This window comes from Haliaeetus albicilla, chromosome 8 (assembly GCF_947461875.1).
Source record: "Haliaeetus albicilla chromosome 8, bHalAlb1.1, whole genome shotgun sequence".
Classification (NCBI taxonomy): domain Eukaryota; kingdom Metazoa; phylum Chordata; class Aves; order Accipitriformes; family Accipitridae; genus Haliaeetus; species Haliaeetus albicilla.
This window is the reverse complement of record NC_091490.1, coordinates 5,554,545-5,579,325: the sequence shown is the minus strand read 5'-3', so window position 1 is coordinate 5,579,325 and position 24,781 is coordinate 5,554,545. Positions and strand designations below refer to the sequence as shown.

Here is a 24,781-nt window from a genome sequence, read left to right as displayed (position 1 = left end):
TTTTCTTCTTCTTTTTTTTTTTTTTTGGTCTTGTATCTGACCTCAGCCTTCCATCCGTGTGCTGGCAAACCACTGCTGGGCCAAATCCTGTGCCGAGGTGCGTATCCTACTGGGTCCCTGGTGTTCCTCCGCCTGCAAAGGCAGGCGGGCAGGCAGGGAAGGAGGGAGGGAGGGCAGGTAGGACCCCCTCCCCGCCCCCCCCCCAGCAAGGAGACGTTTCCCTGCTGCTTTTTGCAGAGCTGCAGACTATAACCCGAGCACTAGAGATTGGGCCTCGGCAAGGGCAGGTTTTCCAGGAATCTGTTTAGACACATACCTGGGCATATTGGGGCCAGCCTGGGAGGAAGAAAGCAAAGTGGCTGTTTTCATATTTTACTTTTATATGTGCGGTGTAAAAAGAAAGGGGAAAACAAACCTTGGACTTGCCTCCAATTCTTTCATGAGGCCTCAGTGACATGCACTCAGGTGCCATCTCCCACCTCACTTTTGAGGAGACGCCTCTCTTTTGCCCACGATCACCCTATGGCACTGAGCACAAACCCATCAGGTTTGGCCCAAAACGATGCCCCGCGGTGACGATCACCCACCCAGGGGCCAAGCTGCCTCTGGAGAGCACATCTCAAGGTCTCTCCCTCTTTCCCCTGACCGTGGCAGAGGTGTGAGTGCCTAATTTAGGCTCCTCGGATGCCTGAAGTGAGTGGAAAGAATCCTCACATGGGAATTCTCCCCCAGCTGCGGGCACGCTGCCCAGCCCAGCTCGCCACCTCCGCTGCGGGGCCAAGCATCCACCCTTCCCCACAACTTTCGGAGCCTGGCCCTTGCGAGAGGAGCCCACGGCTTTGGCTTCAGCCTCCCCACATCCCCAAATCTGCTGATCGCAAATGATCCCCGCTGAAATTCCCTGGGCTAAATTCAATTTTGCATTTAAAGCGAGAAAAGGAAAGAAATAAATAAATTAAAAAGAGACTTGTCATTGTAACAGCAAACAAACAAAAAAGAGCCTTTCTTGTACTTAAAGGGAAATTTAAATTATAGTTTTAATTTGCATTTACAAGACCCCTCAGGCTACTAATGTTTGCATTTTCATAACAAAAAGATTGTACTGTTAATTGATGCAAGCCAGGGCACACAAGTCTGAATCTTGGACAATTTCTTAAGAGAGCAGCCACTACAATTGCTCAGTTCACACTTGACAATGGGCAAGTCAGCAGCACCAAAAAGCAGCTTCTGTGCCTTTGTCAATAATATGCAAGACATTCATTGGTAATAATTGTTTATTCATAAATGCAATTATTGAATACACCGTGCAACAGCTATCCTTTTAGGGCTCAGCTTTTCCTTTCGGTCAGACTCTAAATTCCCATTATGGACTGAGGTTTTTCTTTATATAGATTAACTGAACCAATTGAGTTTATGTTATTAGTGAATCTTGCCCAGCATTTTTGGAGACCGACTGATCTCGCGACATTTTCACCACCTTCCCATCTGAGCTGGACCAGCCCCGTGATGAACAAGGCACGCAGCACTGATATAATCTGTGGAAAGATAAAACATTTGCAGTAAAACTTGTTCTTGCCCAGATTTAAACGTTAACTGGAATGTTTCAGAACCCAACAATATTAAAACAGGAACTGTGTTTTATTCATTCAATCTTGTCATTTTAAGAGAATAAGCTCTTTAAGACTACTCCCGGAATGGGAAAAAGGGGCAGAAACTGGATGCTGCCCCTTGCACCTTTGTATCTGTGGGACACAACTACATGGAAACCTGCTCATTACATGGCAGTAATTTAAAACTGAGAGAAGCTCCTCCTCGTTCAGCATGATCAGTCATCATGATCCAGGCCAAAGGGTATGGCTTCTTGTCCAAAAAAAAAAAAAAAAGAAAAAAAGTAAAAGAGTTCCTGTTTTTACTTTTTCTCTATCATCCACAGAAGAGTGTGTCCAAAGGGGACAGTGAGGTCTGGTTTGGGGAAAGAGGAGCCTGTTGAGAGCTCGTGTTTCCACCCGGTACACAGGGTGGATTTGGGGAGAGAGAAGCTCCGGTTTCTGCTCTGAGGCTCATAGAAGTAGTTTATCCCACACATTATTTAACATAAAATAACTATTTGTTGGAGTGGGGAATGGATCTGGAGCCTGCCCTTACACTCCTGCTTACTCCATCTCACTCCCCTTGGCCCAGCACAACTTTAATTAGTCCCTACGACGTGTTTCATTAGTCCAGCATTACCGCTGGGGTGCAGCGACAGCCTGGCAAGCAGCGCTGCCCTTCGCCGGCACGGACCCTGTCTTCCCGGCGCTGCTCCTCAGCTGGGCAGGATGCGGCCCCAGTGCTCTGGGCTGCCCTGCTTGCAAGTGTAGAGATTCTCTCCTGCTCTTCCTGACGTGCTGCAAACACGAATGACGTTGCAGAGCAGTTTGATGTCTAAAGTGTGCATGGTTGCACGCTCATTTTGATGCGCAGCCCAGCGCCAAACCACCCCTGTCCCCTCAGCGGGGTTTTATATAGGAACCCACTTTGCTTTTCCATCATGGGGAGTATTTGGCAACAGGTCTTCTGGAGAGGGGACACGCAGCGTGGGAAGGACCAGGCCCTGCTATTGTATTTCTTGAAGCTCTTAATGACTATGTCTCTAGCAATCCTAAAATAAGAAAGTGAGCTGTGTTCAGTCCGCTGATTGTTATCCATATGTTATCTAAGATTATTCCCCAGCGAACAGGGAAATCGGAGCAAAGTTACGTGCTGTGCATCAGGTGGCCTACACTGGAGTCACAAGGCCAAAATACCAGTAAACTTCTGGGAAATCCAAAGCTGAACCACCACTACCCTGTTCAAGACTATTTTTAGCACCATCAGCTGCTGCAGGAGAAAACACCACGAGAAGAGCTGCAAGTCGCAGGGAGGGAGCTGGGGGCATTGCCAAGCCAACCCCAAGGCAGGAGGAGGTTAAGAGCAGGAGAACTGCCACGTCCCCTGCCTGCTTTCACACGCGGGCCACCTTCACCGGTGCCGAGTTGTCCAACCTGGACAATCATTGCTGCCCCGTTAAGAAAGGTTTGCTAAGGCTGGACTTAGACCTGTCGTTGCAGAGAGAGGCAAGTAAAAGTGAAATCCAAAGGGGGCCTAATTCCGCCCTCTCCAATGCCATTGGGAAGGATCAAGCCTCATGAATCTGCAGGTCATTTGAAAAAATTAGCTGATAAATATCATCCTCATACAGCGTTTGCTGCTGTTCAGGAAATTGCGTCTCCAGATTGATGCAGGCCAGGAAGGTCATCTCTCAAGCACGTGCCTCAGTGACCCACGGGGTAGGAAGCCCTGTGGTCAGGGACCCGTTCCTGGCACCCCAGATCACTTGGGGTCAGATGCATTTGATTTGCCAACGACCTTCAAGACCAGTCTGTTTTGAAACCAGCATCTGTACTATTGCCAAGTTTCACAATCCTGGTATTTCTCCTTAATTTAATTTAGTTCCCCTAAATCTTGCTGGCTCCTGACATGATTAGAGGATTCCACTTTGCATTATTACAAAGTGTGTGTTGGGGGGAAGATAAATTTTCAAGTGACAGGATTACAACAAAAAGCTTGAAAACGTGACCTCCAAATCTCACCTGAAAGATCCAAACGCACAAGCTGTAGAAAAGGACACCTTTTGATTTAATCTGAACGTTTTTTGAAGGCCAAATCCCAGAATTCGAAGGAGCCTGATTTATGATTTGGGGGCACTGGGGACTGGTAACACCTTGTGTACGGTCCCAATTGTGCCTCTGTCTTCAGCCTGCCATCCCTGTCCTCAAAAAAGAGAATAACAGCACCATCTACTGCCCTTCCTTAGCATTTGCTTGGAAAAACCAAACCCTTCAGCTCCATCAAAGCAGCTCCAGCAGGTCATGGCTCTGGTTTCCCGCTGCCAGGTGATACAGCTCAGTATTGATGGAGAAATTGGAGCAAACCTGGACTGCAAAAATCAAAAGCAGAGTCTTAATTACAAAAGAGGCACGTTAATTATTAGAAATTCCAGCCCTGAATGATACACCTTCTCCCCAACTGGTGGCATTAAAAAGGATTTCAATAGACCAGTATTTTCATATAGTTCCCTCAAATCCTTTCATGTGTTTATTAGCAGAGCCTTAAAGGGCTGTCTGTATAATTCACAATTTCTACCGGGCAGGCATTTTCACCATCAACAACAGTTAATGAAAGAGCTGGTACATCACCGCTCGTTTCAAACCTGGTAAAATCTGGGTCTGTGCTCTGTGCTGGCAAGCTCCCAGAAGTTTGTTTGAAAGTCAAGAATGTGCCATGGTTTAATTACGCTTCTAGGTCAGGATCTAAATGAAAGCCCCGTTATAAACAGCAGTCTCAGAGGAAAGGTCCACACTCGAGTTTTTAGCCCCGAATTGATTACCGGTTAACTCAGGGTAGTTAACACATTTGTAATGTCTGGTCTGGACACTTCCCAGATGTTTGTTGCGGGATGCAAAGATTTGTGGTTTATAATGTAAACAAGTACACCTACATTTTTTCAGGCTGGATTGATTTTTGGTTGCAAACTGTCTCAATAACCTGGTTGAAAATGCTCAGCATCCCAATGAAAAGTGAAAGAAAAAAAAGAGTATCTTTTTCCGCGTCTAGACCAAACCATTTTATAGGCCACCCGATAGCTTTTGGCATCGCCTTCAAAGCGCCAAGCCCCTGACAATGAACACGGGCGCTGACGGGGCAGGTGAGTGGCTGGTCACCAGCACCGTGGGGCAGCAGGAAAGTCGATGCTGAGCAGAGGAGCAGCGTGGGCTTGCGTCTTCTGAACACGACCCAAGATGCTGCTCTGATGGGTTGGTACTGGAGGGGCCTGGGCACGTAACCAGGGAAGCAGGGAGAGGCTTTTGAAAGATGTCTTAAGCAAAATATATATGGAGTAATGGTGAGGCTCATCAAGAGATGAAGCAGTGCAAGAAAAAAATTGAAGCATGTGGCCCCATATGTTGGGGATCCCTCTGTCAACCCTGTCTTGCACAACTATACGACATGAAAATGGAGATGCGCCAGGGAAGAGCTCCAGCATCCCTCTCGCTGCCGCCTCACGTGAGATGCGAGGGTCGGGCCATGTATTTGTATACAATGCACAAGTCCCTGGCCTTATCTGCTCTCAAGTCTCTATCTCGATAATTCATTGTCAGCGATCCTGAAGTATTTAAATGTGTTTGCAAGGACCAAGCTGGACCCTCCCCAAATATTTGCTTCAGCACACAAATTGGGTTTGCTGTAACCCAGGCCATCCCTGCCATGCAATGTCCGGGGGGGCGAAAAGGGGCTGTGCAGCCCAGTTCTGCCATGGAGGAGCTTTCCTCCATCGGCACTGAAACTGTGAAGGAACCCCTCGCAATAAAATGGGGAGAAAAGAGGTTTTTTGGGGATGACGCTGCAAGGCTGTGGCCTGAGCAAGGTTGTGCTGCAGGTTGACAAAATTTGGAGTGTGATGCTGCAGCGGTCCCTCGAGCGGCCCAGGAGCAGGAGGGGGCTGAAGGACCTCAACATCCCCGTGGGCTGTGAGTGCTGCACCGAGCCTTCAAGGGGCAGAGTACACACAAAAATCTCACCAACAACCTTCAAAGCCTGCTCTTTGCTCCCATTTATCTTATCTAGCACTCCACTGAAGTATTGATTTACATAATACATACCTAATATATTAATGTTCCTATTCATCGAGAGGATCTCAACACTGTTTTCTTTGAAAGTCTTGCCAAAACCGATCAAGTTCTTTACAAGAGAAGATGGTTTTATAGCTCTGAAAAGGATTTTCTCCCCTGTTTGTATTCTGAATACTTTCACATAGGCTGTTTTATACTGCGATAAGAGCCAGGCCCAAAAACTCGGGAGCAGTAGGATCCACGGTTTGGGTTAGTAGCACATTACAAAACTATAGCACTCAGATTACTGACTCGGTATGAACCATTTGGTTCACAGCCTCTCTCTAGCTACAATATTTTCCCAAATTATCTTGCAATACAGTCTTTTAATAGCCAGAAGGGGTCAAGCCAGGCCCACTCCCATTTGTCACACACATTTCCAGTTAAATGCCTTTTTTTTTTTTTCCCCTTAAGTGCACAACCCTCCCTTCCCACTTCACTTTTCTGTGCCAGTTGAATTTTGCTTGGGACATGGGATTTCAAAAGGCTGAAGAAATGTCTATAAAGAAGAAAAGCCACTAAAAGAAATGATGTTCAAGTTATGATATTGACCTTAATACAGCTCAAATGACTTTACAAATGCATGTGAGCTGCCTTGCAGACCACAGCATCAAACCACTGGAAGGATGCTATTCTATTTTCTCTGTACACAGATTCACAGCAATATATATCTAGCCTATCTTTTGCTTTGTTTTGAAAGGGCTAAAGAAATACTTGCTTTTATATGAGTGTTTGGGCATAAATTCCTCTTCTAGCCAAAGGCAGACAGAGAAAAATGAGAAGTACATTACCCATTTTATTTTAAATAATGATAACGATCAGATCTTGGAACAAACTATTGGGTTAGTGGTTGATCTTTCCACTTTCATATCGTGCCTTTGTAGAAGACATGCTGTAGCTGAACACAAAGTATTGGGCTCAGTACAGGAGAGGATGAAGGTAGGTGGCCTGAGCTATCCAGAGACTCAGACTATGGCATTAATGGTCTTTTCTGATCTTCAAAATCTGCAAATTTGCTCAGAACGAGGGATTATGAAATAGCAAAGAGTAAATCCCTTTAAAATTGCCAGTAAATGTCAGGAAATACACTTTAAACACACAAAGACACAAGTTCACTGACAGTTGTTGCACAATAGATCACAAATAGCTCGTCTGCTTCGTCACAGGCCCCTTTATCTCCTTTATCCAGTACTGCCAACATCAAACACTAAGTGTCAAAATCCTTCTGTTTCCAAACCCTGAGACTGTTTTGAAATACTGAGGTTCAAAAATGAAAGGAAAAAATCCCCCAAAGTGAGGCATTTTGAGTTCTCGTTTATCTGTCCTCCACTACCTGCTTTTCTCCAGCCATGCACCCACATTTACAGCCCTCTTGCTTTTAGCGAAGCGTGGTACCACCAGCTGCTTGGAAAATGGAGCAAAATACCAACTGCGAGGTGACTTTTGGGGTAACAAACCCAACGCCAAAAGCACAAATTGCACACGTCTGACAAGGCACCCTTTCAATTTGGTTTTGTTTTCATCTTCTTTTCGGAGACAGCCAGCCTGGGTGGCTCCACACCCACACGTGCTTGTGTCCGCATGGGCACGACCACCCGATAAGCAGCCCAAAAAATACTGGTAGGTTGCAATGTGCATTAAGGAACCCAGCCCTGAGTTTTACTCTTTCCTACTGGACTTTGATGAAAAGCTCCTGATAATGGTCCTCAAAGAGAAAAACGTGATCTTTTCCTATTTCTTGACCCATTCTTGGGCATGTTTTCCATACTCAGATAGCACCTTGCTGCTGTCACAAGTTGAGAAGCTGTTGCTCTCTATGTTACACACCCTACCTGAAAGCAAGAGATAGAACAGACCAAAACAGAAAAAGAGAAATGCAAATGAGCTCGGTACTTCAACTCCCATGAAAAATAATTCCATAAAAGGGGAATCTTGCTTCCTAAAATAGCTTGGCACCAGGCTGTAACAAGAGACCCTTTTGCTGATGCCAGCTGAGGAGAGCAAGCACAACATGACTGCCTGCCCTTACAAGAACTCAGCCCGGACAACGCAAAGGTCTCTCTGCTGTGACTGTTTGCTTAATACCATTGATTTTAAAAGAAAGCAGTAAACAGCACCTTGCTTCAAAAGTTTTGCAGTCAATGATAGAAATTAAACCTGGCCAGTCCAAAAGGCTATTATTACTGTGCTTTCTTGTGCAGATATGATCTCAAGAAAAACACACAACTAGGTCTAATAATAACAAATAATAAAGCTATTCATACAGCTCGCTGCTTACACGATGGCAATTTCCCCATAATTGCAGGTAAAAGAAACGGGCACACAAACAGCAGTCTGTAGTAACTCTGGGCTACCCAGGGCTCGGGTTGAAGCTATTTCTCATAGGTACATATACTTTTGGGAAGAAAACTATTTCAAACTGCAACTGAACCTCGATAAAGCTCTCCTGCATCCCTGCCTGGAGCTGTACTCACACCAGAAAAACACAAGGAAAAAAAAAAAAAAGCGTGAACACAAAGGTGTTTCAGAGGGAAAATGGTTTCTGGGCGGTGATGAGACACAGCCCCTTTTGGTGCCAGACATCCAGGCAGTGAAGCAACCGTTGAACCCCGACAGCTCCTTCCCTGCCTGTCACGCGAATCGCAAGACAAAGCTACGCCCAGGAGTGAGTGCCTGGGATTAAGCAAGTGGGGAAATCAAGTGCCTGCCCCCATCTTTTCTCCCTCGCAGGGCTGCGGGGGCGACAAGGCGGGGTGCTGCGCGCAGCAGATACTGGCTCGCTGATAAGGTTGGGGCAGCTCCTGCGGGCTGCCTGGCTGCTGCCTGTGCCGGCAGGGCAGGAGGGCTCTGCAGGCAGCCAGGTGGGATGCTGCAGCCCTGAGACTCCTTTGCTCATCTAGAGAGAGGCTGAAAAGCCTCAGGAGAGACAACCGTCAAGTCACCTCCAGCATGCGCTTGGGACCTGTAACTCAGCATCCTCCTAACCAGGAACAGGGCGCATGCAAATGATGCCTGTAATTGCACAGCCCTCATTAAGTTGTTAAACTCAAGGTCACCTGCAGCATGCAAACAAGGCGGGGAGGGAGCGTCGTGGCCCTCCCATGGCTCCTGCACCCCCAGGCAGCCACCCACGGCCACTTACTCATTTTGGCATCCCGTCTGGCTCCTCGCACCTTTGCGTGCGCTTCTGTGCTGTACATATCGGTGCCTTCGAACCCCAGCTTGGGTGCTGGCTCCCGCCCCCACGTACCAAATCAGAGCTGAGCCATGGGGCCAAGCACAGCTGCCTCTCCCAAGGAGCTTGTTCATGGTCACTGCTTATTTGAGAGATGATAAAAGCAAAGATTTTAATACCCCAACTGGGGGTCTAATCCTGCCTGGAGCTGAAGTTGAACGCTCCCTCCCAGGAGGACACAGACGTAGGACAGGGAGAGATGCTGAACACTCCCCCTTCTCATCCCACGCCAGCAGAAAGACACCTTTGGGGTAAAAAGGAGGAAAAAATCACCCGGGCAAAAGCCATTTCTTGTGGTGCTTCTGCTTTCTTCCAAAGCCCATTAATGGCCTAGGGACAACTTGGCTTATTTAGAAAACAAGGTGGATGAAGCAAAGGTAATTCCCTCATTAAGAAATGTTTTCCAGCTCACAGCAGCTGCATTTCCAGTCACCTGCAGCTGTCCCCAGACTGCACACCTTAGGGGGGACACCAAGGGACAGCACATGAACAGACAGCAACGAATGCACCGTGCTGCGCATCCAAGCACCCATGAGGCTGGCAGCATTCGGGGGAAAAAAGAGGACGTGGGTGGATGCACCCATGCAGGCTTTAATGCACCTTGACTTGTGCACGATGCCTCTGCTCTTCATCCCGTCACATTATTTTCCAGCCCCTGTGGTCCAGCACTCGGCTGAGACTGTGGAGCAGACCTTGGACCGAGTTGTACCTCAATGGGATGGCAGCAGGAGCTGGAAAAAGTCCACCTCCTTGGCCCTTTTGGTTTTTTCCCCATCCAGATGGTATCCTCATTTTTGGATCCAGCAGCAATTATCATTTCGGAGCCCAGGACTGCATTCAAGAGCCCAAACTCCCCCCTTGGATGCCATCTAGTGCTCAGTGCTGAGAGTGGACGAGCCTCGCAGGTGCTGGGAGGGAAATCATCTCCACTCCTCTTCCAGAGGCTGCAGCCACCCTTCTGGCTTTAAGCTGCTTGCTCACACCAGACTTTATTTCCCAAGATCGGGCTGAAAAATCACCTGTGATAAAGCCTCTTCCAACCATTTCCATCTATCTCTTTTTTTTTTTTTTTTTTTTTTGTCTGTGTAATATTGTATCATTTCGGGAATAAGCAAAGATATGGCAGCGCAGACTGAGGAGGGGACTCCTACAAAGCATAATGTCTGCTGGAGCCATCTAAAATCTGTTTCCAATCAGTGGAAAGAAAATGTTTCCTTGAAGTGCCAGTCTATCAGATTTATAAGAGAAGGCTGCCATAGGGTGAGAAGTGCCTACTTTTCTTCATTTGACTGTAAAGTGAACCAAAATGGCTCATATGTTTACAGCCACCTCTTCAGTGGGCAGCATAGATCCCAGGCAGGGCTGTCCTGCTTTTGAGGGAAACCTCGGGTAGGTTTTCGTGAGCCAACATGGTGAATTCAAACATAAGAACTTTCTTCATGGATTACACGAGGTGCAGCGGGGCTAGAGGGAAAACAGGTAGAAAATAGCCTGGCACTTAAGAAATACGACTTGCAACCAGAATATAAGGAATGCAGAAGGAAAAATAACCCTAAAATTTCACATGCTTTGCAACTTCTTTCAACCAAACTCTTTGTATTCTTCTCACCAGAAGCTAGTTTTACTTGTTTCTACTATTTTTATTCTTTTCTTGCTATACGTCCTCATGCATACAAAGCTTAGAGCATAAGCTCAACCTGCAGCCATAGGTACTTCAGTTGGCCTGTCACACATGCCCATGCACCACTACCCCACAGCTGGGCACCCAGCGAATGCTGCACCCCTTGTCTCCTCTCGCACCCTGCAGAGATAGTTTTGGTTTCCAGGAGATGAACCACCCAACTGAACGGTTGGTGCTTGTCCCAGTGCCAGGGTACAGGGCTGAGGATCCTCAGTACAACCCCGAGATTCGTGTAGCCTAAGGAGGATGGCAATGTATTTTACCCAAACTCCAGCACTACCACTTTGTCCACTTCCCAGTGCTGCTGGCCATGATTTTCCTAGGGATTTTTCTCTAGGGAACGGCCATCCCACCGGTAAGCACAGCACATGCCAGCCCATAAGGTCCTTCTATCACCCAGCCTCTGTCCTCAAACATGCCATGAGACTCACCAAGACTGGAAACTTCCCTCCTCCTCCTCCCAGAGCCCAGGGACACCCACCCCACATGCCCCCGGTGCATCACAGCCCTGCGGCTCCCAAGAACTAGCTCAGGTCTGTCTCACCAAGCCCAGGTCTCACCTCTGCACTGCAATGTAGACATAGCCTCAGGGCATGTCTATTCACCGAGCTCAGGCTGCTCCGCTCCTGCTCGGAGCTGGCAGGGTGCAAGTCAGGTCTGGTTTGGAAGCTGCAGAGCAGTGTTACAGCGCAAAGTGAGCCGAATTTGCCTGGGCACCGCGCCACACTGAAATGGCTCTACAGCACGCATCCAGCTTGGGGCGAAAGTGGTGAAGGCTGTGCAGACCTGCTCCTCTGAAGCCTCCTGCTCCAGCTCCCAGCTCCCCATCGCCACTGGTCTCCCAGAGCCATGCTGCACTCCCATCCACGGCTAATCCTGCTTTCCTCTGCCTCCGCCGGCATCTCCCCCTCCCAATGGTGGCACGTCCTCGCCCTTGCTGCAACGAGGCCATCAGGAGCGTTGCATCTCAGTACCCTTGGGGTAACGCATGGCTCCTGCCGGAGTCGTGCTCCCACTGGGACTGAGCCTGCTCTGGGAGAAGCTAAAATGATTCACTTGCAGGCTTGCTCGCTGCTTTATTAATTCCTTCATTTCATCTGCAATTTCAAATGGTGCAATTTTGAGATCAAAGCCCTTCCCCTGCTCTAATGGCTCCTTGTAACTCCTGGCCTTCATGCATACAGGAGCCTCTGCCTCAAGGAAAGAAGTGAGACTCAATCTCAGCCAACACGAACCAATTCACAGAGAAGACAAACTGGGCTAAATTTTGCTCTCACTCATACCCATCCAAAGTTAATTGGCTTTAATGTGGGAAGAACGTACCTACTCAACTGATCTTAGTCAGATCAGGCCCATCCCTGCTGTATATTTAAGAACATCTATTGGAGGGTGCTGCCTGTGAAATAACTGCAATTACCCCTGGCCTGAGGCGAGAAAGAGTAGCTGGAGAGTGTGCTGCACGGACAAACAGCCAGCAGGACGCAAGGCAGGGGGCTGCCGCATCCTTCCACCCGGAGGAGGGCTGTTTGGGTTGGGCTTCCTGAGCAGCTCAAAGGTTGATCAAAGATTCTATTATTTACACTTTACCTGGTTTCTTCAACACATTCCAAATAGTCCTATGCATACCCTTTCCTCCCTTGTTTCAACACTGTTATTCTGCAGGACAGAAAGACGTTAAAAAAGGCCCAAAATGCACGGCTAGATGTAGGTCTGAGGGAGAACATCTGCTGGAGATGCTGGTAGACGCTGCCCAACATCATTCAACACATCAGGAACAGGAGAGCCTGCACTTGGGACAACTGCCAAAGTTTAACAGAAGGTGAATGTGTACAGAAGGGTAGCGGGACTTTATTTTGGTTTAGAGCTGTCATAGTAAAGCTTGGCTTAAATTGATTAGGTGTTGTTTTATGATAAAATGAGGCAAAACCTGTCAGAAAGAAACACCACAGTTTGCTGTCCTTTGTACTCTGAGCAGCGTGTCTGTACAGCCATGCTGGGCAGGAAAATAACAGGGCAAGAACAGAGCCAGTCTCACCAGTTATATCTGAATGTAAATATAGTCTCTATAGGGCATGGATGAAATCCTCAGCCTGAGGGCACAGGAGGAGAGCTTAAGGTTGTTCTAGCTGGACCTGCTCTCCAGATGTAGCTCCCCCTTTGAACGTGATCCCAAGGCAGCCCGCAGAGCCCTTGCTGATGCCCTCTCCTCTCTCGGCGTGGCTGAGGAGACCACGCTGGATCAAGCATTGAATAACCCACATGCCAACAGCCTCAGTTATTTGCTTCTTTGATTTTTTCCCCGAGACAAACACTTTGCTGCCGCTGCTACACAGCAATGCATCAGGCTGTCCCCTCCTGGAGCTGTAGTCCAGCTTCCCCTCCTGGTCCTTTCTGCATCACCCTGCCCGGTGGCACTGCTGTTTTAGAAGACCGCTCAGGTCATGCATATTGTCAGAGCCGGGCTGGATCTGTCTCTGATGCATGACAGCTCATGAATCACTGTGAATCAGGAGCAAACCGGCTTCCCTCGCATTTGAAATGAGCTGAATCTTTTTCTTACAGACCTACTCCATCATTCCCCATTTAAAAAAAAACCAAAAACCAACCTCTTTTTGTTCTCTCACATCTAGCAGAAGCACCTCACTGAATGGGGTCTCTTTTCCCATTAACTGTAAGTACATTTGTTGTGCACGATGCCATTTGATTTATGCGTTGCTGATAAAACACACGCTCTGGTTTAACAAATCAATACAACAGTCCTGTTCAAAGCCCCTCGAGCAAAGAGCTTCTTGATGTTGAATGTTTCCTTATCTAATCTTTCATACTTCAGCATTTCTTCATTGAAAACACTGATAATTAAAAATGCGGAAGGGAATGATCACAAGGAGAGATTAAAGAACTTTAACAGAATATTTGAAATAATAATAGCATTACATTACAGGGAACAATGTCTTCTTATTAACTAACTGCTGTGCAACAGTGCCAAGGGATCCCAAGCAATCGCTCAACCCCCCTCTGCTTTAGGTGCTATGCAAAGACAAGAGCTGCTATAAAAAGCTTACAAACTCCCTACAGGATGCAAAAGGCAGCCTAGCAGATGTTTACATCTCCAGTTTCTCTGAAACAGATCCTTAAGTTTTTCTTATTTGTCACTGAATTCCTAAGGTTGATAAAATGCTGCCTGAACCAAAATTTTAAGAGCTCTATTCTTTGAGCTGCTCTGCATTTTACAGACAGAGATGTGCATCATATGATACATCAGTTAAAAATAACTGGGAAATATCAAACAATCATAAGTACATGTCCCACAGGTTTGCGTATCTTGAATACTGAAATGCCTTCCCATCATGCATTAAGTGACGAGTCTCACTTTTGCCACTGGAAATAGCATATGTGATGCCTTCTGTTTTGATAGGGTTTTTATTTTGGAAAGCCATCCTAACAGACATTGCTCAGTGTTTATGTTAAAGAAGGCAGACAAAAACCTCTGCTTTGCAGCTGGAGTAGAATCGGATTTGAGGTTAGTTCTTGGGGGGGGGGGGGGGTCTTAGAAGTCCCACAACAACCCTGTAGCAAACCTACAGTCACCAGTCTCGTCCTTCATAAAAATGGGAAAGCTAGCATTGGACTCCAAATGAAGAAGCAGCAGCAATGACTCAGGACTTTCAGTTATGAGTACCACAAAAAACCCACATGCTTCCATCACCAGGGCTCAAGAAGCACCAGGGCTTCCTTAAGAGTAAAAATTGCCTCTACTTCACATGGAGCTCCAAGAGCATCCCTGCATCATGACCCTGCGTAAAGGGGCTGGTTACTACAGACTGAAGAGAGAGGTGGAATTCAAAGCCAACAAGACTCTGTCTTTACATTGAGAGAGAGAGGAAAAGTGTGATAGCCTAACTACCAAGAAATTCAAATTACTTTCTCCTTGTTCCTTTCCATCCTGTCCCCAATACATCTTTGAGAGGCACTTACGGCCACACTTCTCACACTCATCCTCCGTAAGAGATGCCCAGCACCAGAGAGGACTGTCCAAGGTCTTCCTCATATAAGCTTAGGATGTGGGCCAGAGTAGGAGGCCACTCAGCAGAAAATATCCTTGCAAGTGGAAGGAATCCACCTGAGACTTTGTGATCTCAAAAAAGCAGGAATAGGAGCTGAAGGCCAAAATTACTTGTTAGAATAAACAGTTGTAATTGATTTTTTCTTGGATTTGAGAGATCAAAGGAAGGGAATACATTGGGAGGAAAAGGAAACAAAGTTAGAGGGATAAAGGCAAGGCACGAGAACAGTCTGGGGCTGTCCTTCAGAGAAACAGAATAGACTAGACTAGACTATTTCAGTTGGAAGGAACCTACAATGATCATCTAGTCCAACTGCCTGGTCACTTCAGGGCTGACCAAAAGTTAAAGCATGTTGTTAAGGGCATTGTCCAAATGTCTCTTAAACACTGACAGGCTGGGAGCATCGACCACCTCTCTAGGAAGCCTGATACAGTGTTTGAGCACCCTCTTGGTAAAGAAATGCCTCCTCATGTCCAGTCTAAACCTCCCCTGGCACAGCTTTGAACCATTCCCGTGTGTCCTGTCACTGGGTATCAGGCAGAAGAGCTCAGCACTTCCCTCCCCACGTCCCCTCCTCAGGAACGTGTCGAGAGCGATGAGGTTGCCCGTCAGCCTCCTTTTCTCCAAACTAGACAAGCTCAAAGTCCTTACCTGCTGCTCACAGGACATTCCTTCCAGCCCTGTCACCAGCTTTGTTGCCCTTCTCTGGATGCATCCAAGGACCTTCACATCCTTCCTAAATTGTGGAGCCCAGAACTGCACCCAATACTCAAGGTGAGGCCACATCAACGCTGAATACAGTGGGATAATCGCCTCTTTTGACCAGCTGGTTATGCTGTATTTAATGCACCCCAGGATGCGGTTTGCCCTCTTGGCTGCCAGGGCACACTGCTGACTCACATTGAGCCTGCTGTTGACCAGCAACCCCAGGTCCCTTTCTGCAGGGCTGCTCTCCAGAAGAAGGGAAGGGGAAGATGAAGGGAAAAGAAAGGAGAAATGGGGGAAAAAAGACCTAAGAAGGGAAAGAGAGGTGAGAGGGGCAATGGGATCACAGAAGATAAGAGAGAGGTTAAAAAAAAAAAAAAAAAGAGTCAGACTGGGCACTCTATAAAGAAAACTGAGAATAAAGACTCACAGAAAGTATGGTCAAGTGAAGGAACAAAGAGCATGAGGTGGAGGTCAGAGAACCAAGATGCAACAAACATTGAGGAATTCCACAAATTAAAAAGCCCTTGATATTAGGATGCATGAATTTGTTGAGCTAATCCCTCTACTTTCATTTGCCCTAACAGAGTTGGTGCCTGAAACAAAATTTGAGACACAGGCAGGGTAACGGAAAGGCACATCGGAAGAGGTGAAAAGGATCAGAAGCAGCATTTTTTCCTCTATAACCTCTTGTATTTTATATCTCCACCTCATCAGAGTACATGATCATGCACGGTATAACCTTCAGGAGGTGAGTTTGCAGCTTGTCCTACATGACATGTTGTCAATCACTGTATAAATCATTGTGCTCTTGATTTTTCTCATGCTTGTATTCCAAATTAGACTTTCTCAGCAAAGCTGCTGTTCAATCTCAAAGAGGGTTAAATGGTTTTCCAGCTGATCCTTGGCCACAGTTTCTTTCTACTCAGCTCAAAATAAGGGCCAAATCCAAGCTTGGCTCTGCGCCGTCTGTTTTCAGTATTACTCGATAAGTTCCTTTTGTCTGGAAAAACCTTCAGATTTATCTTCCACTTTTCCCCCTACAGAGATAACAGCCAAATTGCAAGCGCCTTCACTGAACATGTGTGACTCAGATGGTCGTGAAACATAGCGGGGCTCCATTTCCACAGGCCGACTTACAAGACCCAAAGTCATTTGTTGTTTCCTACTTGTTAGACCCCCCCCAGCCCAGTCCAGCTATGACAATAATGGACGTAACGAGAACTCATTTTGTTGCTGATTAAGCTTTGCCACCGCAATTGCTGGGTTGCACAGTGATACATGCTGGTGTAGAGCTCTCCAGGGAAGCTCATGAGATTCCACCTACATCCGCGTATTCCAGATTCTTCCTCCCAGCCCAGCAAACTTGGCAAAAACATTTTGATTTCTACTTAAGTGGGTTGTGAAAAACTAACATTCGCATCTGAGAGCAGGTCTCCAAAGATTTCTGCAGAGGATGTGAGTGCGGCTCCCACGGTCAGGCTAGCCCCAAGGCTCACGTCTGAGAGGGCATCCTCAGACTGGAAGCACTCCACAGCCTTAGCAGAGCAGGGTGGTTGAAACCAGTATGGCTGATTCAAAGAAATGATAAAACCAGATTAGGAGATCTAATCTCTAGGCAGGAGGAAGAACCGATGGGAAGGCCAGCTGTGAAAATCGCTTTCATTTACACAACACACAGGAATGGGCCAAAAATGCTACTGCAGGATGAAGTTCTGTATCACACGAGCTGGTCAGAAAACATCTGCAGGATTATTACAATACATTGTTTCTCAAATTCATCAGGAAATTCCTGATACAACATACACTCAAGTCCATGGGAAAAGGCTTACTACTTTCAGCATGCATTGGAACAAACTGGAAAATTACTCTAATGTCAAACTTGCAGTAGGACACAAGTAAAATGATACCCCTGTTTATAAAAGCAGTCATATCAAGCAGACTGTAAAATTAAATTGATGCACTAACATGCAATACAGCCTAAGCAAAAAATTATATCCCTAGCTATCTAGTAATACTGCTGCATGCATCCAGTGGGCGTGATCAGTGTGTTATGAGGCAGTTACTTACATACACAAAATATAGCCAAAAGATTGTTATTTCTCATTAAAGAGGTTTTGGGTTATTTGTTTTTAACATGGATGGTCAAATTTAGGTTTATTTTTGCAATACACTGCTGAGTTATTAACGAAAGCATTGTATAGAGGTTAATTCAGAAGCCTGGGAATCAGGGAAAACACCCTTTATTATGTGCGATTTGTGGTTTATCTTCTGATCAGTAAAATATGAATAACATCCCTTTGGTGAGGCCCTAATTCACTAAGATTTTTTTACATAGCAGTAAGACTCGCAGACTGGAGAGGAATAAGTCTTACAAGTGCTGCAAGTCAGAGTTTACACGCATGTTTTAAGGTTGCTGCACTGTAGTGTTACTCCACTTTGGTTGATGAATAGTTACTGCCCATGTAAGATGTCTTACCCTTGTATGGAAGCAAGATAACTCCAGACAGCTTGCTCCATCGATGCCAGGGTAAGCCTGGGCACATGAAGTTCCTGCGGAGCAGCCAAGGGACAACAACTTCTTTGACAATAGCAACTCGTATTAAAGCCTTTAGCAATTATTTCTCATCAAAGCCTCTAGATAATTAAGTCCTCTCTCCAAATGAGTGCAACAGTTTGTGCACCTTTTCCACTGCTGCCTTGTTAAGCTTGGTGACCTACACGAACAATGCTGCTGCAGCCTCGGACAAGCCTCCATCTCACAGACACTCAAAAATGCCAGTCGTGTAATTACCCCTGAGCATCCATTTTGTGGCAGCCTTGGCACAACCATTACAGACACTGAACTTTTCATCCCGGAAGATGATCCCACCAGGATTGAGGTGCACAATGCGGGGAATACTCGCTTTTTCCTCCCAGCCAGCAAAAATCTGAATTTCTGAGTGTAGATCCAGATGCAAAGGCATTGACTGCCCTTTGGCTAATTTTCCATCTCTAGGAGGCTCTGTTATTTATCTCTGATCTGGTTGGGATTCAGGCTAATCCAACAGAAGTGAAAAATCTCTCCTGCTTTTCCAAATAAATTGAGCCATCCTGTTGCCATGTCATACAAATTCATAAGGCGAGATTTGCTCTCAGTTTCACCTCTCCTTGCTGTGCATAGGTCTGGGAAGACATGAGAGATCATTCAATAAATGTCTGCAATTTACATCCACTCCATCTTAATGGCACCACAACCTACATATAACTAGATTTCCCCCACCACCACACCCCGACACATTTTCTTGATTCACCTTCAAAATCTGAGTGGGTGAGATTTTACATTTGCCCAGATTTTTTCCTCTCCCTGCTGGCTGTCACATCGCTTGAATACAGATGCACAAAATGGCTGGGAGGGTCCTGATGTGCCCGTGGCCACACAGGCACTGTGTGAGTCCCTTCCTCCAGGAAAGCAATCCCTCCATCACTGCTGACTCTGGATATCCAAAATGACTCTGGCTGCTCTCTCAAAAGGATGTTTGCAATGGGAGTGAGGGGGAGAAAGCATGATTTATGCTCTGTCAGAAATGTATTTTTTAATTTTATTTTTTTTTAAACGCACACGCTACATCTAGCCTGCTTGCTTTACTTACAATCTCCTAATTGACCCAACTTTGGTTCAGAGAGATAGGTGAGGTTTCTTACAGGATTATAAACACTGCAGGGAAAAGATGCCCCGTGCCCCACTGCAGTTACTGCTCAGGTGGTACCATGCTGTGCTCCCTGCTCGGGATAACCCTCCCGAGTGACTCCGAACAAGGCACGAGTCCCGTTTAGCAAGGAAGTATCCAAAAAATCCCTGCATAAATGCATAGCTAGTACAGGGCTGATATTTGCAGAAAATCACTAACACCTGCAAACCGTCCAAATCCATTCCCTTGGGAAAAGCACTCCCTTTCCTTCGTGTTCCCCCGACCGTGCAGCCGAGCGAGCACATCTCCCTGTCTTCCTGACAAATCCCCGAGACGTCTCTCTCCCCGCTCACACTCCACTACGTAAACTGCAAACTGCAAACTCACAGTTCAACCATCTTCCTAACGTTACCATGGTTTCCCAGGTCTCTTACCAAAGCTCATCCCCGCAATGTAACTTAAAATGCTTCTCTTAAAACCTGTAAGAGATTCCTATGCATGGATTGCAGTCCCAATCTTTTCTTTCCCCCAGTAGCTGATTTATTAAAAAAACCTAATCCCAACTGTGCCAGTTTCTCAAGAACACACCCCAATGGCTTCTGAATGAAGGGCAAGCCTATATAAAATATCAAAGACAAGATTTCAAAGCCATAACAGCTAGGGAAGCATCAAATCTAGGGACATAATCACATTGAGTTCCTGATGATCCTGATAGTGTGAGAGATTATTTAAAGTCATACATCTTTCAGATTTTTTTTCAATTTCATAATATTTGAAAGAAGCCACTCAAGCCTCTCAAAGCAAGATTTCTGATGCAAGAACTCCACACCGCAGACCAAAAATAGAAAAATTATGAGCGCTAAAAGTGTCTAGCAAGGCTTTTTATTTTAATTCATATTTCAGAAAGGTTTCTAGCAGCTGGATAAAGTAAGAGCTGTATTCATAAAACCCTTGGCTATTTGCCACACAAATGGTGCTTTTATTGAGCAGCGGGGCGGGGGGGGAATGGGGCATGTGCCTATTCCGCATCAGGAATGCATTTCTCTGATTCATAAATCCTCCCCCTCTTCCCCAGCTGACTAAAGGAAACCTTTCTCAGTTTGCCACTGAGATGAGAGAGGGCAAGAGCAATTCTCCAAGAGCCCCAGCCCCAGAAAGAGGCATTTCAGTTGAAACAACACGCTTATTAAAAACATTCACACAAATACGACTATGTGTTGCAGCCCGGCCACGGGACGCTCAGACCCGGCAAAGACAACAGCGGGGACAAATCTCTCAAAGGTGCAGCCAAGCCATCATACTAGCAGCCTGCCATGAAGTGTAACATCCTGCCATAAATACATACATTTTTCAGGACAGGTCTGAGAGTTTCCAGTCTAAAATGCCCACTCAGACACAGGCAGGGAGAAGGAATGAGTTATGAGGATGGGGAACTGAAACATAGAAAGATTGAGGGCTCAATAAAAAAAAAAATAAAAATCTAGAGTTACTTCAGAATTGGTGATTGAAGATGATACGCCGACATAACTGGAAATGGGAACTAGAACTCCTGATTTCCCCCAAGCAAAGCTTTGTCCTGAACTGTGGGTACCACAAAGCACTAAAGATGCTCCTCAGATGCAGCCGCTAATGTGCAGGGGAATACCTGTACCTTGGGGTTGTTCTGGGCTTAGTGGCTTCGCAGCTCAGCACTGTTAAAAATGGAGCAGTTTGAGTTAATAAGAGAGTTCTAACTTTTGGCAGATTCCCAGGTGGGAAGCTTAAAAGTAAAAATAAAATAAAAGCCACTTAAACATTAGGGCTTGGCAGCAGCCAAGAGGAAGGTTTGGATGGGGATTTTTCGACTTCAGCTCAGCACCATCTCTCCTACTTTGGGCACTTCAACCCTTAACTGCACATAACCCTTGACAGCTTGCCCAGCATCCCACAGCGGGTGAACCCAAATCCTGAGGTCCTGGTCGAGACATGAACCAGACGCTTGATGTGCAGGGACTGACCTCGCAGCATCCCTTCACCCCAGGCAGGAACATGTGCACTCCACAGTCCCGTCCAAATAACAGATTCTGATGCTTCAACAAGCCTCACTTGAAGTATTTCTCCATTTCATACCATCTGTGTGCGGTTTAATTTTAGCCCTATTCTTGTCCTGGACATTGTGGACGTGGAGAACATGCTGTTCCACCCTGTTTGCAGTAATGTTCTGATACAGAGCAGCAAGACAGACGGGGCAAGGAAATAGTGGACTGATTCTGCAAGGTCATGGATCTTTAAATAGTATTTCATATCAAGGTCAAAAAAGGCTGGACCTACTGTACAGGCAGCAGACCAAATCCTAAACTCTTCCTCAGTCTGTCCCTGGAATAGATGCTCATGGGTCCAAACCGAAGGATGAGGATAAACTTCAAACTCCTCAACAGCAAGTGCCTTCCCAGCTAAGCTAATTAGGCAAAGCCAAGAGAAGGTCTGCCAGCTCTCGCAGATTGTGCCCTAAAAGAAAACATACTTGGCAAGCCACTGAAACAAATGCTATAAGCAACTCACACAGTCACTGCTTTTTACTCCACACCGCTAGAAGTTATCTTTCAGGATTTGCTGCTGAGCTCCAGGCTACAAAGTTTCTGTAGGAATTGTATTGCCCACAACTTATAAAGGAGGGTAAGACTGCATGGAAATAAAAAATACCCCCCACTTTCCCATATAGCTCACCTCATAATCGCATTGTGCTTCACATTTCTGGATAAAGCCTAAAAGATTGATTCCATGACTGCAGAAAAAGGACTAGTGTACCTATCTGCTTTAAAAATGACCCCCCCAAGCCCCCAAATAAACCATCACCCTAATCACAGAGCATATTAAAAAAATTGACAGGAATTCATTACTATTAACTTCTAATGGGATGAGGAATCTAGTTACTCATTTGTGCCCTTAAAAAAACCTTATCCAGAAGTCTCACTCTCATGTAGAAGGAGTAAACCACTCAGAAAACGAGTCCTTCTCTAACTGCTGGTTAGAATGTGTATGCACCAATGCTTACATATGCAAGCGGTCTCTTTTCAGCAGCCTCCTCATTAAATGAATGTTTATCATGTTGCATGGTTAAAGTGTTTTATTTTCAATGTAAGAAACACCACATTCCTTCTCCACTCTGACTCAGGGAGGGTTTTCAGCACACATTCCCACCAGAGCATCATATGTTGCCATGCAGTTCAGATTTTCACTCAATACCAAAAAGAGACCATAACAGACTTTGGACCCATATGCACTATATTTTTGGAATAATACTTCCATATTGCATGTTGTTACATCATATCACAATGAGCTAATCACGCGATTGTTTTTGAATAACTAACCCCCAGAAAAGTTAATTTCCAACACTGTAGCACAACAGCTCAACATCTGCTCTTGGCCAGTACATGGGGTTTGATAAATAACATCAGTTACATAATATAAATGGGAATTGCTTGGTTACAAATCTAATGTGCATAAGCCTCTGATGCACGTAGTTTCTCTAACATTCAAAAAAAAAAAAAAAAAACATTTCACATGTCACAGTTTACCCATTGCTGCATTATCTCATTAACTATCTCGTCTAAAAACAGACTGGGAAAGCAAATCCTACTGAAAATCCACAGATTTAGGGCACTTATAAGGGTTGGATGACATGCCCCAGAACCTGAGCTTTTGTATAAACAGATGCACAGCGTTGCTGGTCTTTTTTGGTCACACTGAGCTGGAAAAATACAGCATCCTAACCTCTTCCCAAATGGGCCAAGAGGTTCAGGATGCTGAACTGAAGTCCTTTGACAGGTCAGATGTGGCTCGAGACATTCAGCTATGAGCCCTTCTGCAGTTTCATGATGGCAACCGAAGCCAGCGCTGCAACAGGCAGCACCCAGGTTTGGCTGGGTGCCCTCCCAACCCTTCAGCATCCTGCTGTTTAGCCCCACATTACCAAAAGCACCCTTTGCATACTGAGTGAAGGGAGTTTGGTACCCGAGAGGAGCATCAGCAAAATGCGAGCATGTGGCATGAGCCTCTGTGAGAGCTGCAAGGGGCCCATGTTTCTGCCCAGGACTCCAGCACCCCAAAAAGGGGTGCAAAACCACCCCATGTTTTAGCATTCAAACCTAATTTCTACAGTAAATCCAACCGTGGTAGCACATCAGAGAGAGCCAAGTGCCCCAAGTGAAGGGCTGCGCATCCCACGGCAGCTTTCCCTGTGCCATCACGTAGTCCCCAGCTGCAGGGAGGGTGGAGGTGCAGCCAGCTCGGATGGGGGGGCTGGCTCCTGGTTGGCACTGGGGTGCAACAAGGGGCACAAGCAGTAAAACAAAAGAGAACAAGCCCTGGCGGGATGTATTTAATAAGCCCAAACCCAGAAAAACTGACTGCTAACACACAGCGTCTGAAAAAACAGACAACTGGCCACAAAGGAACCAAAGGCATGCGAGGATGCCCTCCCCTAAACAGAGACAAACATCCTGCTGCTCAAACAAGGGATTTCTCAATGAGTGGGGAAAAAAAAGAAAAAGGAAAAAAAAAAAAAAAAGCTTGGAGATTGCAAACCACCCAGCCTCCAGCTGGACTGAACAGCACCCAATCTACATTTGATTTCCGTTTTTAAATAAGCTGCAACACTACTAGGCACAGATAGATCATTCAGAGATGAGCGGAAGCAGAGGGAAGAGATTTCTATCCAGCTTCACAGTCAAATACCAGTTTGTGTGATCTACACCAAAAATAAAAATGACACTTTGCCAGACACTGGAGGCTCCATCTCCTAGCAACATCTCCCCACCCAGCATTTTACTCAAGACCCTTCAGCTCCTGCCTATAAGCACAGCTTGTTCCCAACACGCGCGAATGAGATATGCATGACACAGCTACGCATACATATATGTATGCACACATACACGTATGTGTTTAAAAGCCAGAGGAAAATTAAGCAAATATCCTCAAGCTTGAGCCCCAGCACTTCTTTCCAGGAGCACACCAGGCTCTGCAAGAACGACTGCTCTCAGCTCTCACCAACACTGCTGGGGGTGGAAGGTGCTCACCCACCTGGGGACATACCTGCTGCCAAGCAAAGGGCTTTCTGTAAGTTTCCTGTAAATCTTAAGCCCCCCAAATATATCCTGTAAATTAAAAACCTGATTAATACTAATTCAATATTTCTAGCAAACAGCTTCTGTGTGTATAACAGGCTGTGGAAACACTCATGACGCATCAGTTTGCTCTGAGATTTAGTTACCAACTTTTAGGAAACAAGAGAGCAAAGTAGTACATCTACATACAGCAGCTCCTGTTAAACATATTAGTTTAACCATTAAAAAAAATACCATTCAAGATCTCACTTATTTGTTGTGGTGCTTCATTCAGGCAGAGTCAGGGCTTGCCAAGACTGGAAGCAGAGATCAAACAAACCCCACGTGCTCTTGCGAGCAAAGACAGAAGAGAGCTGCTGAGAGCTTGCAAGGTAAAGACTTGCACAGACTGACAATTTTGCAGCTGCCTGAAGAAGACAGAGTTTTCTCAGGCTTTCCAGGAGATAGTATTATTACCATCTTATCTAAAGTTTGCCATTTGCAAATACCATTTCTCTTATGCCTTCATGTACATCTGTTGTTCTGATTGAACAGATATGGTTTCATTATACTACATATATATTTTTAGATTTGTTGAATTAAGTTGTCATTTTATTATTTATGATAGTACAGTTGCATAGTCTCGTCATT

General features: G+C 46.0%; 1 long non-coding RNA gene across 2 annotated transcripts in view; it reads right to left on the bottom strand.

Moving 5' to 3' along the window:
• Nucleotides 1-242: 242 nt before the first annotated feature.
• Nucleotides 243-24,781, bottom strand: part of LOC138686346 (uncharacterized) — a 25,837-nt gene continuing 1,298 nt past the window's right edge. Inside the window, exon 3 of one of the 2 annotated variants that reach the window (XR_011325683.1) lies at nt 243-3,958. This is a non-coding gene — a long non-coding RNA (uncharacterized lncRNA). The remainder of the gene's footprint in view (nt 3,959-24,781) is intronic. The other variant, XR_011325684.1, reaches the window with a different exon arrangement.